Raw genomic sequence first — 21,387 nt, forward strand, 5'->3', positions numbered from 1 at the left:
CTCACTTTTCTTTACTCCTCTATTGCACATTGTTTAATTGAGCAGTGCTACTATCAATATAAGATGTTTCCTTGTCAGTCAATCGTCCTGGGGTTCAATTACCGGCGGGAGCTCATGTGGTTCGGATTCCACGTTAATCACTAGGTCCACGTCTCATATAGCCTCGCTGCTGAACGGAACGTTAAACTGAAAATCAACTCAATCGTCCTGGGATCCCAGCCCTCGCCAAGTGAACTTTGTGGTGGACAAACACCGTGTGCGTGGGTTTTCTCGGGGTTCTCCCGTTTCCTCCCACTTTCTTCATTCCACCATTTCATCCATTACTCATCATCACCGTCTCCTTTAGCCTAACCGGCATAACCGTGGGACGTAAAACTCAAAGATTTCATTTTATTTTTTTTCAATCGTCCTGGGGTTTCGAAATTTGGTTTCAGCATAACAAAATACTTCAAATCCATTTCTTGGAGTCCGGTGCAAAGAGCTTTTAATATTTGTGTGTGACTCTGGTATCATTCAACTTTCACCCCTGACTGTGGAAAAAATGTAGGAAAAAAGTTCAACTCTTAAAGGAAATTCGAAAGTAACTAGGATCATTTTCTAATCAGAAATGTACAAATATTTCCTGGGACTACTCTAAACCACGCGACTTACAGATGAACAATATTGTAAAGGAATTACATTTTGAAATTCTCTCGTATACACTGTAGGCTTATTTCTTTTTCTAATAGCGTTTTCTATGAATTATTTATTGACAGAAACGTTTACAGATTTTCCCAAAGGGGTAAAGGTAAGTCGCGAATAGACACACATAGTAGTAGTGGTAGGCGTTGGCGCGAATGACTCATCCTCACTCTCTTTTATGACCGGGGTGAAAGGTCAATGACCTGGCCCGGGGTCAATGACCTAGGGGTACCTAGGACCACCCCCTCTAAATTTTGGCAGGGGTACCTTGGCCCACCCCCTAAATTTTGGCAGGGGTACATAGGACCACCCCCCTTAAATTTTGGAAATTGCCAAATCTAAAAATTTGGTATGGTAGCCTAGGACCATAGTATGTACCTCTATCAGTATTGGGTGTCTATGTCGTTCCCTTTTATGGGTAAAAAATTGCCAAAAATTCAAATTTCGGGGTTTTTTGACCTAATTTATCCCCTTTGATGAGGTGTTATTACCCTATATAGTTATATGGGCGTATACAGGGGTCCATTCCCTTTCATAAGACATGGGTATATTAATGCACCCCTTTAAATTTTTGGGAGGGGTACCTTGGCCCACCCCTTAAATTTTGGAAATTGCCCAATTTCAACATTGGGTATTATAGTATAGGACCCTAATATGTATTAGGTTAAATTTGGGCGGTCCACCTCATTCCCTTTTAGGGGTACAAAATTGCCAAAATATAAACGTAAGCAATACGTTATACCACGTGTTTGGTTTTTGGTCGATTTTATCCCCTTTGATGAGGTGTTATTATCCTATATAGTTATATGGTCATGTATAGGGGTCCATTACCTTTCATAAGATATGGGTATATTTGTGCACTCCTTTAAAAATTTGGGAGGGGTACTTTGGCCCACCCCTTAAATTTTGGAAATTGCCCAATTTAAACATTTGGTATTATAGTACCGGATCCTAACATGTATTATGATAAATTTGGGTGGTCCACCTCGTTCCCTTCTAGGGGTACAAAATTGTCAAAATATAAACGTAAGCAATACGTTATACCACGTGTTTGGTTTTTGGTCGATTTTATCCCCTTTGATGAGGTGTTATTATCCTATATAGTTATATGGGCGTATACAGGGGTCCATTACCTTTCATAAGACATGGGTATATTAATGCACCCCTTGAAAAATTTGGGAGGGGTACCTTGGCCCACCCCTTCAATTTTGGAAATTGCCCAATTTAAACATTGGGTATTATAGTACTGGACCCTAACATGTATTATGATAAATTTGGGTGGTCCACCTCGTTCCCTTCTAGGGGTACAAAATTGTCAAAATATAAACGTAAGCATTACGTTATACCACGTGTTTGGTTTTTGGTCGATTTTATCCCCTTTGATGAGGTGTTATTATCCTATATAGTTATATGGGCGTATACAGGGGTCCATTACCTTTCATAAGACATGGGTATATTAATGCACTCCTTTAAAAATTTGGGAGGGGTACCTTGGCCCACCCCTTCAATTTTGGAAATTGCCCAATTTAAACATTTGGTATTATAGTACCGGATCCTAACATGTATTATGATAAATTTGGATGGTCCACCTCGTTTCCTTCTAGGGGTACAAAATTGTCAAATTATAAACGTAAGCATTACGTTGTACCACGTGTTTGGTCTTTTGGCCCAATTTATCCTCTTGGATGAGGGGCTATTACCTTATATGGTTATATGGTTATGTATAGGGGTCTATTCCCTATCATAAGACATAGGTACATTTGTGCACTCCTTTAAAAATTTGGGAGGGGTACTTTGGCCCACCCCTTAAATTTTAGAAATTGCTCATTTTATATATTTGGTATTATAGTACTGGACCCTAACATGTATTATGATAAATTTGGGTGGTCCACCTCGTTCCCTTTTAGGGGTACAAATTGCCAAAATATAAACGTAAGCAATACGTTGTACCACGTGTTTGGTATTTTGGCCCAATTTATTTCCTTGGATGAAGTCCTATTACCTTATATGGTTATGTATAGGGGTCTATTCCCTATCATAAGACAAAGGCACATTTGTGCACCCCTTATATGTTTATGTTCCCTTTTAAATTTGGGAATTATCAAATAACAAAATTCGGTAAACGTTTTCTAAGCCCCATTGTAGATGTTGATGTTCCTCTTATGGCCAAATATTCAAAATTTAAATGTTATTGACCGGCTTTATTATTGAATAAGTACAGGATTTATTATTTTTTTTTCATAAGACACAGGTGTATTTGTGTACCAATCTTAAATTTTGGGAGGGGGTACATTTCTTATTGTCGTATCAATAATTGGTAATTGGATAGTATTTCATTCATTGGGTAAATCATTAGGATCACGTGATCGGTTATTAACCTATGATGGGATTAGGAGTCCAGGACATTGGTACATTAAAACTTTGTAGTATAATTTAAGAATGCGTCATTGGTTTTGATTATTCCCGCCAAATATAAACGTAAGCAAGACGTTGTACCACGTGATTGTCCTTGATGAGGTAGTGTACAGGGATTCATTTCCTTTGTTGTGGTACTTCTTAAGTTTGAGTACACACACACACTTCTAGAAAACAGTTGGTTCTACTCAGGTAAACAATTGACGGACATTATTGACCTTATTGAACATATAATGATATGATTAACTCTAAGACTTAGGTATATCAAGAGAAGTATTCTTTAAATTTGGGAATGGTGATAAACAGAATTTTAACATAAGGTGTGAAATTTGAAACAATACATTGAACTTTAGTCACAGCTCATAGTCTAAGATCATTGGTGGTGATTGATTTGAAATCTGATAGCTAACCTTATTGAATCTTATGATTCATAGACGAAAGGCAATACATGCTACAACAGTTTAAAATTTAATCATAAGGTGATGTAATCTGACACTAGCAAAGTTATTGTTAATGCAATTTGATTGGATGATCACTATCTTTCCTGCAATCTGATTGGTTGATCACTATCTTTCGTGCAATCTGATAGGTTGATGAGTTTTAAATCTTTTTCTGCATTCAGTTTTGTTTTAACATTTAAAAAGTTTGAAACTTTGGTTTGACATTTTTTCGTTTCCAAATTTTTTGTTTAAATTTTTTTGTTTCGAAATTTTTGTTTGTTTCAAAATTTTGTTTGAAACTTTTCGTTTGAAATTTTTGTTTGAAAAATTTTTGTTCGAAAATTGTTTAAAATTTTTTGTTTGAAATTTTTCGTTTCCAAATTTTTTGTTTGAAATTTTTGTTTCAAAATTTTGTTTGAAATTTTTTCGCTTCAAAATTTTGTTTGAATTTTTTTCGTTTGAAATTTTTTGTTTGAATTTTTTTTTTTCGTTTCAAAATTTTGTTTCAAAGATTTTTGTTCTAAATTTTTGTTTTCAAAGTTTGAGTTGACATTTTTAAAAGTTTGTGCACTTATTAGTAAAGAACTGGAACTGTTTAGAGCAAAAACCTTTGACAACATTGTGGTGCAATAGTACACGTCAGAATATGGGTTTGTACTTGAAATGAAAAAACACAATTCATTGAAATGGATCATTTTATTACACTCCACATACATCCATACCAGATAGTGGTTCTGGATATTGTCGATACAATGTATTTTGAACTTCTTGCACTAGTTTGTCTTTAGCATATAATTTTAATTCCAGTTGAAGTCTTTTAAGGTCTAATGCAATATCAATTGGTGGAAACTCAATGTCCATTTGATCACAAATAAACTGTTTATCAATACAGTTATGCACCCAAGAACGATGTTGACAACCATCACAATATCTAGATACTTGTTGTACAATATGCATAACACATTTTTCAAAATAGTACTTTTTCAGGAATATACTAGTTTTGTTGCACACTTCCACTGCATGTTTCACACACTGAAATACGCTGATGAATTTGTTCCATTCCGTTTGTGTTAGATACACCATATTGCGAGGGACATGAAATGTACTCTTTTTACGTAACAGCACCATCTTCTCTTCGAGGACTGTACGCAGCACCACTTCATGATTTGAGCCTAATGATTTGACTATGGTCACATTTAGCTCATCATGAAAATAATCGTTCATTTGGTCGATTCGTGAACATAATATTTGCCATTCTTCACAGGTCAGTTGTACACCAAATTGTTCTGCTTTGCCCAATCGAATCACAGGTTCAAATGTTTTAGCACTGATACCAATCATCACATGTTTTGTTTGAAATATATTTATTGGATAATAGCTTGCGAAGATGAACTCTTTATCGTTAGAAGTACACATCTTTCCTCCTGAAAAGCACTTGCTCAAATGATTTCGTGGGATGACACTGTATTTGCTGGTTTATAGTTATTGCTGACGTCATTGGTAAGGAATGTGCTGACGTTTGAATTCATGATTTCATCACAGTTGCTGACGTCATGCCGACCAACCAAATTCATACAACTACGGCTGACGTCATTGGAAAGAAATGTGCTGATTCATGATTTCATCACAATGGCTGACGAATCTGGCTGTGTACTAAATTCAAGTTGATGACTTCGACCCAAGAATCCTTTGTAACATAAAGATACAGATCCAGTATTTAAGAAACGCAGCAGTTCTTCTTGTTTTGATGCTTCCATGGGTAGATATCTTGCTGGTAAAATTATATTCTTATCATTTTCAAGCTTCACTACGATTCTTAATCCAAACTTTGTAGGGATCATTTGGCTAGCTAAGATTCTATAAGGTACATTCTGTTGTAAATCGGTAATTTTGGTAAATGATTTCATCACATCACGCGTGTTTAGAAACTGCAGACAAGTAGCCATGATGACGTTATCATGAATACTAACTCGAACGATACTTATATATGATGAAAAACTGATGACGTTGCATTATCATGTTCTGACGTGCACCACAATGTTGCCAGAGGTTTTAGTTCTAAACAGTTCCAGTTCTTTACTAATGAGTGCACAAACTTTTAAAATGTCAAACAAAAATTTCAAAAAAAATTTCAAACAAAAATTTTCAAAAAAAATTTGAAACAAAATTTTCCAAACAAAACTGTTCAAACAAAAATTTTTTAAACAGAAAAAAAATTTTGGAAACGAAAAATTTCAAACGAAAAAATTTTAAACAAAAAAAATTTTGAAACAAAAATTTACAAACAAAAAAATTTCAAACAAAATTTTCAAACAAAAATTTTTTCAAACAAAAATTTCAAACGAAAAGTTTCAAACAAAAAATTTCAAGCAAAAAAATTTCAAACTAAAAAAATTTTACGTTTCACGGTTAACCGTCAAACTTTATCCGGTTTTTAACTATTCGATTAACAAATAAACGGTTTTGATCATATTTATCAGTGAGTGCAAAATGTTGAACGAAACCAAGATTTTTAAATGTTAAACAAAACTTAAAACTGAATACAGCAAAGATTTGAAAATCATCAACCAATCAGATTGCACGAAAGATAGTGATCAACCAATCAGATTGCAGGAAAGATAGTGATCATCCAATCAAATTGCATTAACAATAACTTTGCTAGTGTCAGATTACATCACCTTATGATTAAATTTTAAACTGTTGTAGCATGTATTGCCTTTCGTCTATGAATCATAAGATTCAATAAGGTTAGCTATCAGATTTCAAATCAATCACCACCAATGATCTTAGACTATGAGCTGTGACTAAAGTTCAATGTATTGTTTCAAATTTCACACCTTATGTTAAAATTCTGTTTATCACCATTCCCAAATTTAAAGAATACTTCTCTTGATATACCTAAGTCTTAGAGTTAATCATATCATTATATGTTCAATAAGGTCAATAATGTCCGTCAATTGTTTACCTGAGTAGAACCAACTGTTTTCTAGAAGTGTGTGTGTGTACTCAAACTTAAGAAGTACCACAACAAAGGAAATGAATCCCTGTACACTACCTCATCAAGGACAATCACGTGGTACAACGTCTTGCTTACGTTTATATTTGGCGGGAATAATCAAAACCAATGACGCATTCTTAAATTATACTACAAAGTTTTAATGTACCAATGTCCTGGACTCCTAATCCCATCATAGGTTAATAACCGATCACGTGATCCTAATGATTTACCCAATGAATGAAATACTATCCAATTACCAATTATTGATACGACAATAAGAAATGTACCCCCTCCCAAAATTTAAGATTGGTACACAAATACACCTGTGTCTTATGAAAAAAAATTATAAATCCTGTACTTATTCAATAATAAAGCCGGTCAATAACATTTAAATTTTGAATATTTGGCCATAAGAGGAACATCAACATCTACAATGGGGCTTAGAAAACGTTTACCGAATTTTGTTATTTGATAATTCCCAAATTTAAAAGGGAACATAAACATATAAAGGTAATAAACCTCTGTACATATCCATATAACATGCTAAATAGAGGTCAATAACCTCCGAAATTTGATTTTTGGTAGTTCTTTACCTATGAAAAGGGAACGATGTGGACCATCCAAATTTATAGTGGTACATATTGGAGACCTGTACTATGATACCAAATGCTTGAGGAGGTTCTATTACCTTATATGGTTATATGGTCATGTATATAGGTTCATTTCCTATCATAAGATAAGGGGTGGGCCAAAGTACCCCTCCCAAATTTTTAAAGGGGTGCACAAATGTGCCTTTGTCTTATGATAGGGAATAGACCCCTATACATAACCATATAAGGTAATAGGACTTCATCCAAGGAAATAAATTGGGCCAAAATACCAAACACGTGGTACAACGTATTGCTTACGTTTATATTTTGGCAATTTGTACCCCTAAAAGGGAACGAGGTGGACCACCCAAATTTATCATAATACATGTTAGGGTCCAGTACTATAATACCAAATATATAAAATGAGCAATTTCTAAAATTTAAGGGGTGGGCCAAAGTACCCCTCCCAAATTTTTAAAGGAGTGCACAAATGTACCTATGTCTTATGATAGGGAATAGACCCCTATACATAACCATATAACCATATAAGGTAATAGCCCCTCATCCAAGAGGATAAATTGGGCCAAAAGACCAAACACGTGGTACAACGTAATGCTTACGTTTATAATTTGACAATTTTGTACCCCTAGAAGGAAACGAGGTGGACCATCCAAATTTATCATAATACATGTTAGGATCCGGTACTATAATACCAAATGTTTAAATTGGGCAATTTCCAAAATTGAAGGGGTGGGCCAAGGTACCCCTCCCAAATTTTTAAAGGAGTGCATTAATATACCCATGTCTTATGAAAGGTAATGGACCCCTGTATACGCCCATATAACTATATAGGATAATAACACCTCATCAAAGGGGATAAAATCGACCAAAAACCAAACACGTGGTATAACGTAATGCTTACGTTTATATTTTGACAATTTTGTACCCCTAGAAGGGAACGAGGTGGACCACCCAAATTTATCATAATACATGTTAGGGTCCAGTACTATAATACCCAATGTTTAAATTGGGCAATTTCCAAAATTGAAGGGGTGGGCCAAGGTACCCCTCCCAAATTTTTCAAGGGGTGCATTAATATACCCATGTCTTATGAAAGGTAATGGACCCCTGTATACGCCCATATAACTATATAGGATAATAACACCTCATCAAAGGGGATAAAATCGACCAAAAACCAAACACGTGGTATAACGTATTGCTTACGTTTATATTTTGACAATTTTGTACCCCTAGAAGGGAACGAGGTGGACCACCCAAATTTATCATAATACATGTTAGGATCCGGTACTATAATACCAAATGTTTAAATTGGGCAATTTCCAAAATTTAAGGGGTGGGCCAAAGTACCCCTCCCAAATTTTTAAAGGAGTGCACAAATATACCCATATCTTATGAAAGGTAATGGACCCCTATACATGACCATATAACTATATAGGATAATAACACCTCATCAAAGGGGATAAAATCGACCAAAAACCAAACACGTGGTATAACGTATTGCTTACGTTTATATTTTGGCAATTTTGTACCCCTAAAAGGGAATGAGGTGGACCGCCCAAATTTAACCTAATACATATTAGGGTCCTATACTATAATACCCAATGTTGAAATTGGGCAATTTCCAAAATTTAAGGGGTGGGCCAAGGTACCCCTCCCAAAAATTTAAAGGGGTGCATTAATATACCCATGTCTTATGAAAGGGAATGGACCCCTGTATACGCCCATATAACTATATAGGGTAATAACACCTCATCAAAGGGGATAAATTAGGTCAAAAAACCCCGAAATTTGAATTTTTGGCAATTTTTTACCCATAAAAGGGAACGACATAGACACCCAATACTGATAGAGGTACATACTATGGTCCTAGGCTACCATACCAAATTTTTAGATTTGGCAATTTCCAAAATTTAAGGGGGGTGGTCCTATGTACCCCTGCCAAAATTTAGGGGGTGGGCCAAGGTACCCCTGCCAAAATTTAGAGGGGGTGGTCCTAGGTACCCCTAGGTCATTGACCCCGGGCCAGGTCATTGACCTTTCACCCCGGTCATAAAAGAGAGTGAGGATGAGTCATTCGCGCCAACGCCTACCACTACTACTCACATTGACGCTTATAATGCTTCATGTAAATCAATTATAATTGACCCATTACCGAGAAGTAGGCAAAAAGTTTCCGGAAAGTTGTTCTAGTTTTGGTATTTCTGAAGCAATCACAATGAATCTTGTATATACAATACAGTCCTTAGGTTGCCTAATTATGAATTTGACAAGTATTAACACGTCATAATAGGCAGTGTACGAGTAACTTAGCTGCACGAAGGAGTGTCTGGTGATCAGTTAGTGCAATTTCACAGATCGAGTAACACGCAAACATCAAGTTCATGTGAAAATTGTGGAAAATCTGCTTAAGAGACCTTATCACTGCGAAAATAAAATCCCGCTAATTTTACAGTAATTATGTGATATGTTCAAATAGATAAAAGATAATCGAAAAGTGGAACAAGACCTCCCTAGACAGTATTTTTGCGTGAGATAACGTTTATCTGCTTTCGATTTCCAGCCATTTAGAAAATCGGCATTTATTTTCGCGTTTCTAAATAACAGCAACCGAAAAGCTACTAGGTGACTCGTGATATCAATACCTCATGCAAAATAACATCGTCTAAGGAGGTCTTGATCCACTTTTCGATTATCTTTTTATCTATTTGACGATATCACATAATTGCTGTAAAATTAGTGGTATTTTAATTTCGCAGTGATAAAAAACAATTTAGCACTATCGGATGTTTGGCTCTTTCCAAAGCTAAAAATGGGCCTTTTTCGTTTCACCAAAGAGATCAACACCAACGTGACGCCTGAACTTCGGAAGATAATAAAACATAATTTTTTTGGTGTTTCCACCAATCCCTGAAGTGGTGGAACAAGTGTCTGTATGTGTTTCAAAGGTGTCAACTTTGAAGTCAATTAAGTAAATGTGTGCTTATATTGTGGAAATAAAGAGCTACAACAGAATTCTGGGAACTTTCTGATTGCTCCTCGTATAAGAATTACTGTTGAAGGTGACTACGTAAAATTAACATGTATTTTGAAGAAACAAACTCCTTTCAAAAGATCCAGATAAGCACAATTGACCTCTCCTGACCCATGCTGCGGGTGCCTATGGACTGGTTACCCGTTCCCGTCTTAACTTCCACCTATAACTATTTTAAAAGGGGACAATTAGTAGAGCTTCAACTAAATATTTCATTCGATTGCATTTGTCCTCAAAGAATAATATATTTGTTCACGAATAAACGAGAACCATGAATCCCAAGAGACAACTCATTCAGAGCGTAAACAGACCAATTTATTATCACGGAAATGTTTTTTATTAGCTGAACAAATATAGATAATATTTTTGTTTTTGTGTCGTATGGTAGTAGGCTAACAGTACAGTATTATTTTTCCACACTAATTATTAGCTTAGTGAGTATCACTAGTCATGTACCATGATGTAGCAGGTGTAATTATTGTGTTTTTTCAAATTTTCCGTACTTGCTTTCAGAACAATTACTCCGTACATTGAGTAGTATTGATCGGTATTATTAATATTACATCCAATGTTGTTTGGCCTTGCTTTATTTGCGTTTCTTTCCAGAGATAATAGATTTATCATATTGTAAGACGCATTTTCAAAAACGTAATGTGCAAAGAAATACTAATTCTGAAAGTAATTTGTCAATTTTGACCAAACTGTGTAAGTAGCTTTCCGTATCAGCTATAATAGTTTTAAATCAAACGAACTTGGCGTCAGCAAAACCTTTCTTTTTCTTGCACGTATTTAATTGAGTGAACTAAAAACACCAAACGTACTTTTTCTTTTAACAGTGGCAGGGATTGCTTGGTCTCGTAATAGAAGGTTGTAATTGTTCATGACCCCCTTCTAAATTCATCTACTGTCAATTATTCACAAGAAAAATACAAGTTTTAAACTTAGATTTATACTAGATGAATGGGAACGTCAATTTTCTCTTGTGAGCTCTTGAAGAAAACGTGCTTTGTTCTATAAACTGCAATGAAACCTTAAATAACAGCTTTTTGCTACAATGCAGATAACACTGATCTGCAAAATGAAACTTTTTTCGCTCCCACAAACGAAAATAGGTGATTCCTATAGGTTTCGAGCTGCTGAGTTCGAATCCGTAACTCGTTTTTCTCCAGGACGTACCAGTTTTCAGGGAGGAGAAGGTGTTTTAATATCCGCCCAAAGATGCTATTCTCCACCTATAATAATTTGCACGTTATAATTTAAATATCAATATAAATTATGCAGATAAAGTTGCATAAAAAGTTAAACACTTACGTGTCACTTGGTTTTCCTACTTCTCTTGAAATTACTATAGGGTGTCTCGCGTGTCACATTCCAACAGAAGTCTGCCAACATATTCACACTCCATTTACCACTGTAGCGCCTCTCCATGGTAGCTATTTGCTGGTGAAACCTTTTCCCGTGTTCCTCAGAGACCTCCTCCAGGCTGTACATTTTAGGGAAGAAGTCCAGGTGGCAATGCAGAAAGTGTAACTTCAGGGACATATTAGATTCCATGTTACGAATGTGATTACCTGCCCACAATGTCTTTGTAATCAGGTGACTTATGATTCCCTAGAAAGTTACTGCACACTTCTCGAAAGGCCTTCCAAGTCTCACTTTCCACTTCATTAAGCTTAGAAGAAAATGTAGTATCCTTAAAAACATCTCTGATTTGAGGTCCCGTAAAAACACCTTCTTTCACCTTGGCCTCGCTGAGTCTTGGGAATAGTTTTCTGAGATGATTAAATACTTCACCATCCCGGCTCAGGGCCTTGACGAAGACCTTCATGAGAACTAATTTGATATGAAGGGGCGGTGAGAATATTTTTTCCGGATCCACAAGACGTTCATTAACCACGTTCATCTCCCCTGGGACCAGTTGCTTCCTTGGCGGCCATTTTGTGATGGTGTACTGATCTTTGGCTCGACTACCCCAATGACACAAGAAGCAGCAGTGCTTTGTGTAGCTTCCCCGGTGAGGATGTCAATAACCTTATGGTCAGCGCATACAGACCACTAGAACTGTTCGTACTTTATTTTCTAAGGTTTCGCATGTTCTCGTATGTTTCTTTCATTTGTTCAGCATGAGCAATGGGGATGGCTGGCTTGTCATTGCCATTGTGTAGTAACACTGCCGTGAGACTTATCCTAGAGGAATCTACGAATAGCCTCCGATCTTCAGTGTTGTAGTTCAACTTCAGTTGTTTCACAAGCGATGGAATGTCACTGCAATACACCAAATCACCATCCTTTGTAAAACTAGGAACTAGGCTCACCTCTCTTTTCCTATACATCGATATATTCACATCTTGGTTTAGTAAATTTAATTGTTGAAGTCGTGATGCAAGCAACAGGGTCTTAGACTTGGGAAGGTTTAAGTCTCTGATCAGATCATTCAGACCTTCCTGACATATCACATGTGGTTCATTAGTGTCAGGCACTGGTGCATAATTGGGATCTGACTGTGTACTCGAAGATTATGCAACATCCTCACAAGCAGCAGGTTCTTCATCGGATGAAATATTTCACAGGGTGTATGAGTCTGGTGGTACGGGTACAGGCAGACAAACATCATGTTTCACAGGTCTCCGGAATCCAAGTTAGAATACTGTATTTTATGCTTCATGTTTTTGAGAAACCTTTTATATTAGTCAGACAGAAGTAACAGTCTGAAATATGATCACGGGGCTCGCGCCAAACCATAGGTAGGGCGAACGGCATCAATTTATGTGTACCTTTCAACCGTCCTGTGAGAGTACGCGCACACGAGTTACAACTTTGTATCGGAGCCCAAACGCGATCCTGGTCGCCGATTTTACACCCGAAGTACAGATGGTAAGCTGTCTTCAGGAACGGTGACAATGGCCCATTTTGTGCCTTGAAAATCACTTCCCCACATATGTAGCAGAATGAATCTGTCGAATTGTTGCAAGTTCTCGGCATGTTCGTTTAACACAAACATCAATATTTCACGCAGAAATATTTTTCATCTAAGGTATACTCAGACACAGCGTAACACCACCTTCTAACACGAAGATCAACTCGAAACTGAAATATTTGTTTCACGCAACAACGTGGTGCATGTCTTGGCGCCTTTTTTGAATGATCTGTCTGTCGTCAAGACAAAAGGGAGCCGACGAATGATCGCAAGTTGATTCGAAACCTTTCTCCGTCAATAACGCCTAGGTTTTAGTGTATGCAATGTGAAACGACAATAAATTTTTGCAACCCAAGGGGAGGGGGTACGTTTCCGGGGGGTCGTGAGCTAGAGAAAATAATGTTTCTGGGATATAGCCTAGTAACAGTTCTTGGATTAAGATAAAAATTCAGAATTATGCACTCCAAACGCGGAAAACACATATTAAATATGAAAAGTACGATTTTTCTGTCAATTATGGAAACAGCATCCCGCCCCCCCCCCCCGAAAAAAATTACGTGCTGGAATTTTCTCGATGAGATATTCGTAATCCGCGTCTCGAAATCTATCCGGTACCCCCTTTCACCCTCGTGGGAGTATTTTCATGCCGACTAGTGTAATTGAGACAATCAGAAGAAATATATGATATATAAATATATATATATTTTTTCTAAAGTCCTTTTTCTTTAATCAAAGGAGGCTTCGTGAATGCTATAAATAATATCACTTTCACTTCAAACATGTTTTCCTCTTTCTTTTTAGTATAGTACACAAGCACAGTAGTGCAGCTACAATTTCTCAAATAATGGTTAGAATAGAATTAAGCGTGTCTTCCAGTACTTCAGGTCTAAAACCTATAGCATACCTTCTGTGATGTATGGAAAACTCCAAAAGTGCATTACCATCTCAATTCTCCCTTTCCTGCAATAGTAGGCAAACCCAAAAACACTATCATTGGGGTGGTTGAGAAATAGAAAGGCGTTGGACCAAACCTCAATATTGTTACAAATATAGTAGTTTGGCAAACTGCTGATAAGAAAATAAAATGAGTTGTTAAGAATGACTTCTTTCTTCTTATCATGAGGGCAATGGATGACATGAAAAGTTACAAAATGTTCTTAATTAAAAAGTTCAAACAAGACGAATGGTAAGAAATAGATAACAACCGTAGACAGTTTCTATCTTTTTTCCAAAATAAAATCTTGTGAAAAAGAAAAATGTTACTTAATGTAAAGGGTTACTATAAAATCCTAACAGCACAAAAATAAACTTCCACACTAAACTGAAAGACAGACAAACAAAGAAAAAGAGACTTTAGTGGCGTTGCAGACCTGCGACTTACACGTGCAAGATAAACAGATGGGTCCTAGTTCTAAATACAATTGTTATATTATTATTATTATTATTATTATTATTATTATTATTATTATTATTATTATTATTAAAAACTCGTTTCCTTTTCGAAATCTCTGATTCTGGCTAAGAGCATGTCTGCACTTTTTGTTAATGAGCGGTCCCAAAGGCCAAAAGGGATGGGAGAGGAACAAAAAAAATTTCATAACATAAATTCAAGGTCAAAGTTCGAAGTACTTGCTTCTGACAGATGCTTTTTTCTTTTTCTTTATCCGGATCAGAAAAAATCTGGTGGCTAAGAAGTTACACTATATAATACTGTATTGCAAATTTGCAACTGGATTTATTTACATTGCAATTTATGATCATAAGGAAATTGTTATTAGAAGGCATTATTGTAAAAATTAAATTTTATTTCTTCATCCATCGCAAGTCTCAGGGGTCTCCTATACCTCGCTCCCGAATATCGATATCTAAAATTTAAGATGTTGATATATCGATGTCGATATATTCGCGATACTGAATGTTGATAGATGTCAATTTGGATCTGGACTCTATCAATATATCCGAGAAATCATATAATAATAATAATAATAATAATAATAATAATACGAATATATAGAGGATGCTTGAACCAAAATGAATGTGAAACTTGGTGGTTAATAAAAATACTCAACTTACAATAGAACTGTAGATATCCGAGACAAATCTACCATAATGACAGACATTTAACACAGGTTTTGTTTCCTCCCGGTTTGATTGAAAATTCGGTAGTGTTCATTGGACGCACTGATCCCAAATATATTTTAATATACCCAATATGTAGCCTAAGTCAACCCTTCCATTCCAGACTACTAATGCGAACTGAACAAAAAGAAAAGAAGGAACAAATGAAATGAAGAAGGAAGAAAGAAAAAATGAATGAATGCTACTTTAATGCTAAATTTCTATCAGAATTATCATATTTTAAAAGACAAACCTGTATCATAATGAAAACTTACAAATGTTCGGAAGGAAAATTGGATGTTCGTTATAGATGTAGCAGATCTTGCATGTTTCAAATTTCAATTGTGAATAAAACACATTGAATTATAGGATGAAAACAAATTTTGTGTCAAATAGAAATAAAATGTTGTTTTGAAATAACTAAAGAGGATGCCATTTTCTAGTCATATCCGAAGATTGATCTGTCCTGAACTATTTGATCTATTGTGGATATAACTTTGTTATACGTACACTTTGAGCCATTATTTTATCTGAAAAGCTATATTATCTGGCGGGAAATCTAACCGAGATTTTGTACGTGGAAGTCTTGTACGATAACCATTACTCTAAGCATTGCTCTACGCAAACTTTGCTTAAGAAGTGTTGTAGTGTTTCTTTCTGAGAACGATAACATGAAAAGTGCTGCAGATCAATGAAGTGTTTCCAATATCCGTGTAATTTCCTTCCCCTTTCCCAACCAACATTCGTAAATCGTCTCTATCATGATACAGGTGTTTGTTTCCACATTCTTAAGGATTACTCGTCCAGTATAAGAAGTCGATTCTTCACGATCACTTTGTTATAAAAAAGCAACTTGAGCGTGAAGAGGATTCGAACCTAGGTTGGATAACTGTATTGGCTTTAAGTCCGTTACGTTACCCCTGCACTGTCATACCACATGAAGCTAAAACCCAAATATTACTAACTTCCGCTTGGGAACGAACAAGCTTCTTCCTGTAAGGTTATTTATACCAAAATGTATCGTGCCGGACGCATTGGTGCCGATTCCAAACGTTTCAGTATTTGCGCGCTACAATGTCTTAGTTTCGCCTGCTACCCTATCCAGCTGTTTTAAGTTGAACTTGTAAAGTCTACAGAAAAATTTGCGCAATTTTTTAATTTGCCTATTTGATGTTGAGAGCAGAACCCAACCAACACTGCGGGGCTTCCTACTACTACTACTACTACTACTACTACTTCTACTACTACTACTACTACTACTACTACTACTACTACTACTACTTGAATACTACTACTACTGCTTTACTATGGATCTGTATAATAGAACTGCAAGCTTATTTTAATGAAAATAGACTTATGAAAATTAAAAAAAAATCCGTAAATCAGATTTTGAGAATTATTTTCAATTTTATTCTATTGAAAAAGGTGTTATGAAAATTTAAAAATCGGAAAAAAACAACTTTCTTGGGCACATGCCAAAAACACTTTTAATTAATATCACGTCGCGCTCTCAGAGTCTGCTAAGAGGACCAACAACATTTAGCGTTTATTTTCTGCTTTATTTAGGTCATGACTCTTGATATTTTATCTGTACCAGTCCGTAAGATCAGAGGATAAATGGAACGTTTGGGATCCGCAAGTATGTGTGCTGAACATAAGTCCTTGACCAGGTAATGGCAACTACTTCGGAGCCAAATGCGGAGTATAAGAATTAAATGTAGTTTGGTGTTGAGGAGAAACTAAATTGTGAACGATAGGTTTAAGAACAACTCAAGTTATTAATATAAACTATGCCAAAGATTATTGACTTATAGCACTATAAAAGAAATACGAAAGACGTTTTGAATCGAAGAAAAGTAACGTATAACTTTGTAAGCGGAGGCAAAGATACCTAACGTAAACACAATAAAGACGAATCCTTCATCGCGTAGTGATCGTGGTTCAGTAGTCAAGGTGCCTTGTCAGTAATCTCGAGGTTCTACGATCAGATCAACCTCAAGAAGTATTTTTTTGTTAAGGAATTTTGGTGGCGATTGAAAGACGATGACACGTTTTATTATCTTCAAATATTTGATAATAGGATGTTTCAATACTTGAATTATCAAATCTTCAGGAATAATAATAGTAATAATAATCAATAATAATAATTATTATCTCGTAGAAAATTAAAAGTTACGAGCTTATTATCGCACAGGTCATACTATTGTAAGTAGAAGCGTGACATTTGGCAAGAATATTTCCGTTTTGTTTAATGTTGCCAGCGAGAAGTGGAATTTCTCATCTTGTTTCTAAAGCAAAACAAGCAAATTCGAGATGAGAATTAACATTTTCCATTCGAGACGGGACAAGGCTAACTCAAATTATCGTCTCGCTTTTAGATGAGAATCGAGACAACACGAAAAGTATCGTAAGCATTTCTTGTCTTAAGTCGATTCTCGAAATAGTATATGTCAATTCTTTAAGTAACAAATGCTCTTCGTACAGTACGTTTGAAATATGTTTACTGGCTGTAATGCTGTTTGCTTCCATTAAACATATTTCAAACACATTTCAAACATTATTATTACTGATTTTTGTGAATTTTATGGTTCACCCTGTTCCACCCAGCTTCCGCCCAGTGGACAATGTGCTAAACAGACGCCGTGTGTGTAGGTTTTCTCGGGGTCTTGTTTCCTCCCACTTCTCTATTTTACTATTTCTTTCATTCTCATTATCCACATTTTCTTTTGCTTATCCAGCATAACCGTGGAACGTAAAACTTAAAAAAAATTCTCATGGCTCTTGTGAGTTCAGTAGCCCTAATTTCTACATGCAATTTGCCTGGAAACCTTTCGTTTAACATTTAGCTAGTTGTAAGAACGTACGCAGATTGTATGTTCTGGTAGTCCGGACACTTCTTTCCAATTCCGACTATGTTGTAACTTTTGTCTAATGTTAGGGATGATTTTACAGATTTTAATACAATCTCTCCTCATACCGAATTTGTCTTGTTTATTATTATTATTATTATTATTATTAATAATAATAATAATAATAATAATAATAATAATAATAATAATAATAATAATAATAATAATAATACTGAAGATTTGAGACCTCAATATTACGTCCTATTCCGATTCCAATATTTTATCAACAATGAAACACTGATTTCGGCTATGTTAAAATACCATCCTCCAGAGAATTCAAATTTAAATTAAAGAAAGACATAGGAATACGCAAAGACATGAAGGAAAAAGTGGTTTTAAGAGTAATCCTCAACTGGAATCTAGTGCCTCAAACCACTTTTTTCTAATTCACCGAAAGTATCTCCGTAACTTGTCTCTATTATACTCGTTTTACAATTAGTTCCAGTAACCTTGAACGACAGGGACACGAACACAGACATATCGAGGACATTTAAAATTCAAAAGGCTCTCCCATTGGGAATCGCCCCGAGACTCCAACCACTGAAGTATCTGGTGGATGAGGTACCTGGTTCGTTCCCTAGGCAATTAAGCTTGAGATGAACAACATTGTGCTCGTGGGTTTTCTCGAGACACTCCCTTTTCCTCCCACTTTCCAATTCCACCAATTCATCCATCATAATTCGTTTGCTTTGATCATGGTCTCCCTAAATCTAACAGGTATAACCGTGGGACATTATGCGCAAAGATATCATTTCATTCCTTTTCAAACGGTTAACAAACCAAACCAAAGCGAAAAAGTTATATTTTCTATTGCTCATTAACGTGTTTTCACAGAAATATCTATAGAGGAAAATATGAAGAACCGTAATTCTATTCAAAAGTGACACAGCACATTCATAATACCTTAATTTAACATTACATATCTTTTGGAACTTTTCAAAAATATGTATGGATATTCTGAAGAAAAGGCAATACAGTGTCTGTTTCAAAATAAAACAGAAAATTACGGTTCGGCTTCTGAAATAAACCGACACACTCTGTTTCAATTTTAAATCGAACCTAAACCAGTTAAGCAGGATTTTGAACACGCCTAATGGGTAGGTTGTAGTTGATGTTTCTATTGTCTAGTGAATTCAACTGCCATTACGTAGTGCAAATTTGGGAATTAACCCCTATAATCCCTATTTCCGCCCATATCTATCTATCTATCTATCTATCTATCTATCTATCTATCTATCTATCTATATATATATATATATATATATATATATATATATATATATAGCCTGTTCCATAATTCGTATACTTTTCTACAGTACTGGAAGAACGTGAAGTTTTCACAGTATTAATATGAAATTTGGCATTCTTATTGAAAAATGTCTGAATGTTTTAAATTTTAATAGTAAATGAGAGAAAGTCATCCTTTAGTCCCTCCTTTCGGGCGTAAGCACAAAAGTTCACTTTCCTTATGGGAGATTTAATGTTAAATTTTTGATGCAGTTTTCCACAATCATTATTGGTAACGAATTTGGGTCACATGATTATTATTGCTACAAAATACAATAACACTCACCCGCAATGTTACTATAGTCGTCTGAAACATAATTTTGGGTAAGACTCCTCTTTTGGGGGCAAAGGGCGTAAAATAGTTGTGGGTGGAGTGTTATCAAAACCTCAAATTGTAGTTTTTGGAAACGCAAGTTATTCGCTATTTTTCTTTGTTTCAAAACGTCTTTCGTATTTCTTTTATGATGCTATAAGTCAATAATCTTTGGCATAATTTATATTAATACCTTGAGTTGTTCTTAAATCTTTCGTTCACAATTTAGTTCGTTTTGCACAAAAACTACAGATATGGCAGATTTAGTTCTTATACTCTGCATTTTGTTTCTAAGTAGTCGCCGTTACCTGGTCAAGGACTTATATTCGGCACGATATAACTAAATTTATTTATTCGACGAACTGGGAAAAAATTAGTACCCACTAGTAAATGAAATAATATACAATCCAGGAAAAATTACAAAAATAATAACATATTATGTAGTAATTTCGCAGTGCAAGTTCAAAAGTAGGCGAATAATAATAATAATAATAATAATAATAATAATAATAATAATAATAATAATAATAATAATAATAATAATAGTTCACCTTAACGGTATAGTTGTGCATTATTATTATTATTATTGTTATTATTATTATTATTATTATTATTATTATTATTATTATTATTATTATTATTATTATTATTATTATTATTATTATTATTATTATTATTCTGCTACTTTTGAACTTGCACGGCGAAATTACTGCATAATATGTTATTATTTCTGTAACTTTTTCTGGATTGTATGTTATTTCGCTTATTAATGGGCACTAAATTGTCTCTAGGTCGTCGAATAAATTAGTTTTGTTGAGCATATTGGTGTAAATAACCTTACAAGAAGAAGGCAGTTCGTTTCAAAGCTGAAGTTAGTAACATTTGGTATTTAGTTTTATGTGGCATGATAGTGTATTGGTAACGTAGCGGACTTACAACCCGTACAGTTATGCAACCTAGGTTCGAGTCCTGTTTACGCTCAAGTTGTTTTTTTTTTAACAAAGTGACCGTGAAGAATCGACTTCTCATACTGGACGAGCAATCCTTAAGAATTTGGAAGCAAACACCTGTATCATGATAGAGACGATTTACGAATGTTCGTTTGGAAAGAGGAAGGAAATTACCAGAACATTCGAAACACTTCATTGATCTGCAACACTTTTCGTGTTATCATTCTCAAAAAGATACACCACACCACTTCTTAAGCAATATTTGGGTAGAGCAATCATTGGAGTAGTGGTTATCGTAAAAGACGTACACGTGGAAAATCTAGGTTCGATTCCCCGCCAGGTAATATAGTTTGAGCTATGTTTTAAAGCAGCTTATAACTCCGCACTACGACATAATTTCAGTCGATAAACTTTAGTCAGTTATTGTTAATCTTTCTCGCTATCACTTACATGTTATTTATTATTATTATTATTATTGTATTATGTTATCATCTCTTTGATATGTTAAATATTTCAGTGTAAACTGGCGCTCAGCTGCATCTGGAATCACGTTTCTAAATAAATAAATAAATGAAGTCTATATGATACGTGGAACTATAGCTTAACATGGAATCGGAACGAAGTGAGCTTCCGAACAGAATCGAACCTGAATATCCTGAGTAATTTATTACAGACAACCCCCTCTTGATATAGACTATTGTTTCTATTCTAAGGTGA

The sequence above is a fragment of the Thermobia domestica genome, chromosome 14 (genome assembly GCF_964235325.1).
Source record: "Thermobia domestica chromosome 14, izTheDome1.hap1.1, whole genome shotgun sequence".
Classification (NCBI taxonomy): domain Eukaryota; kingdom Metazoa; phylum Arthropoda; class Insecta; order Zygentoma; family Lepismatidae; genus Thermobia; species Thermobia domestica.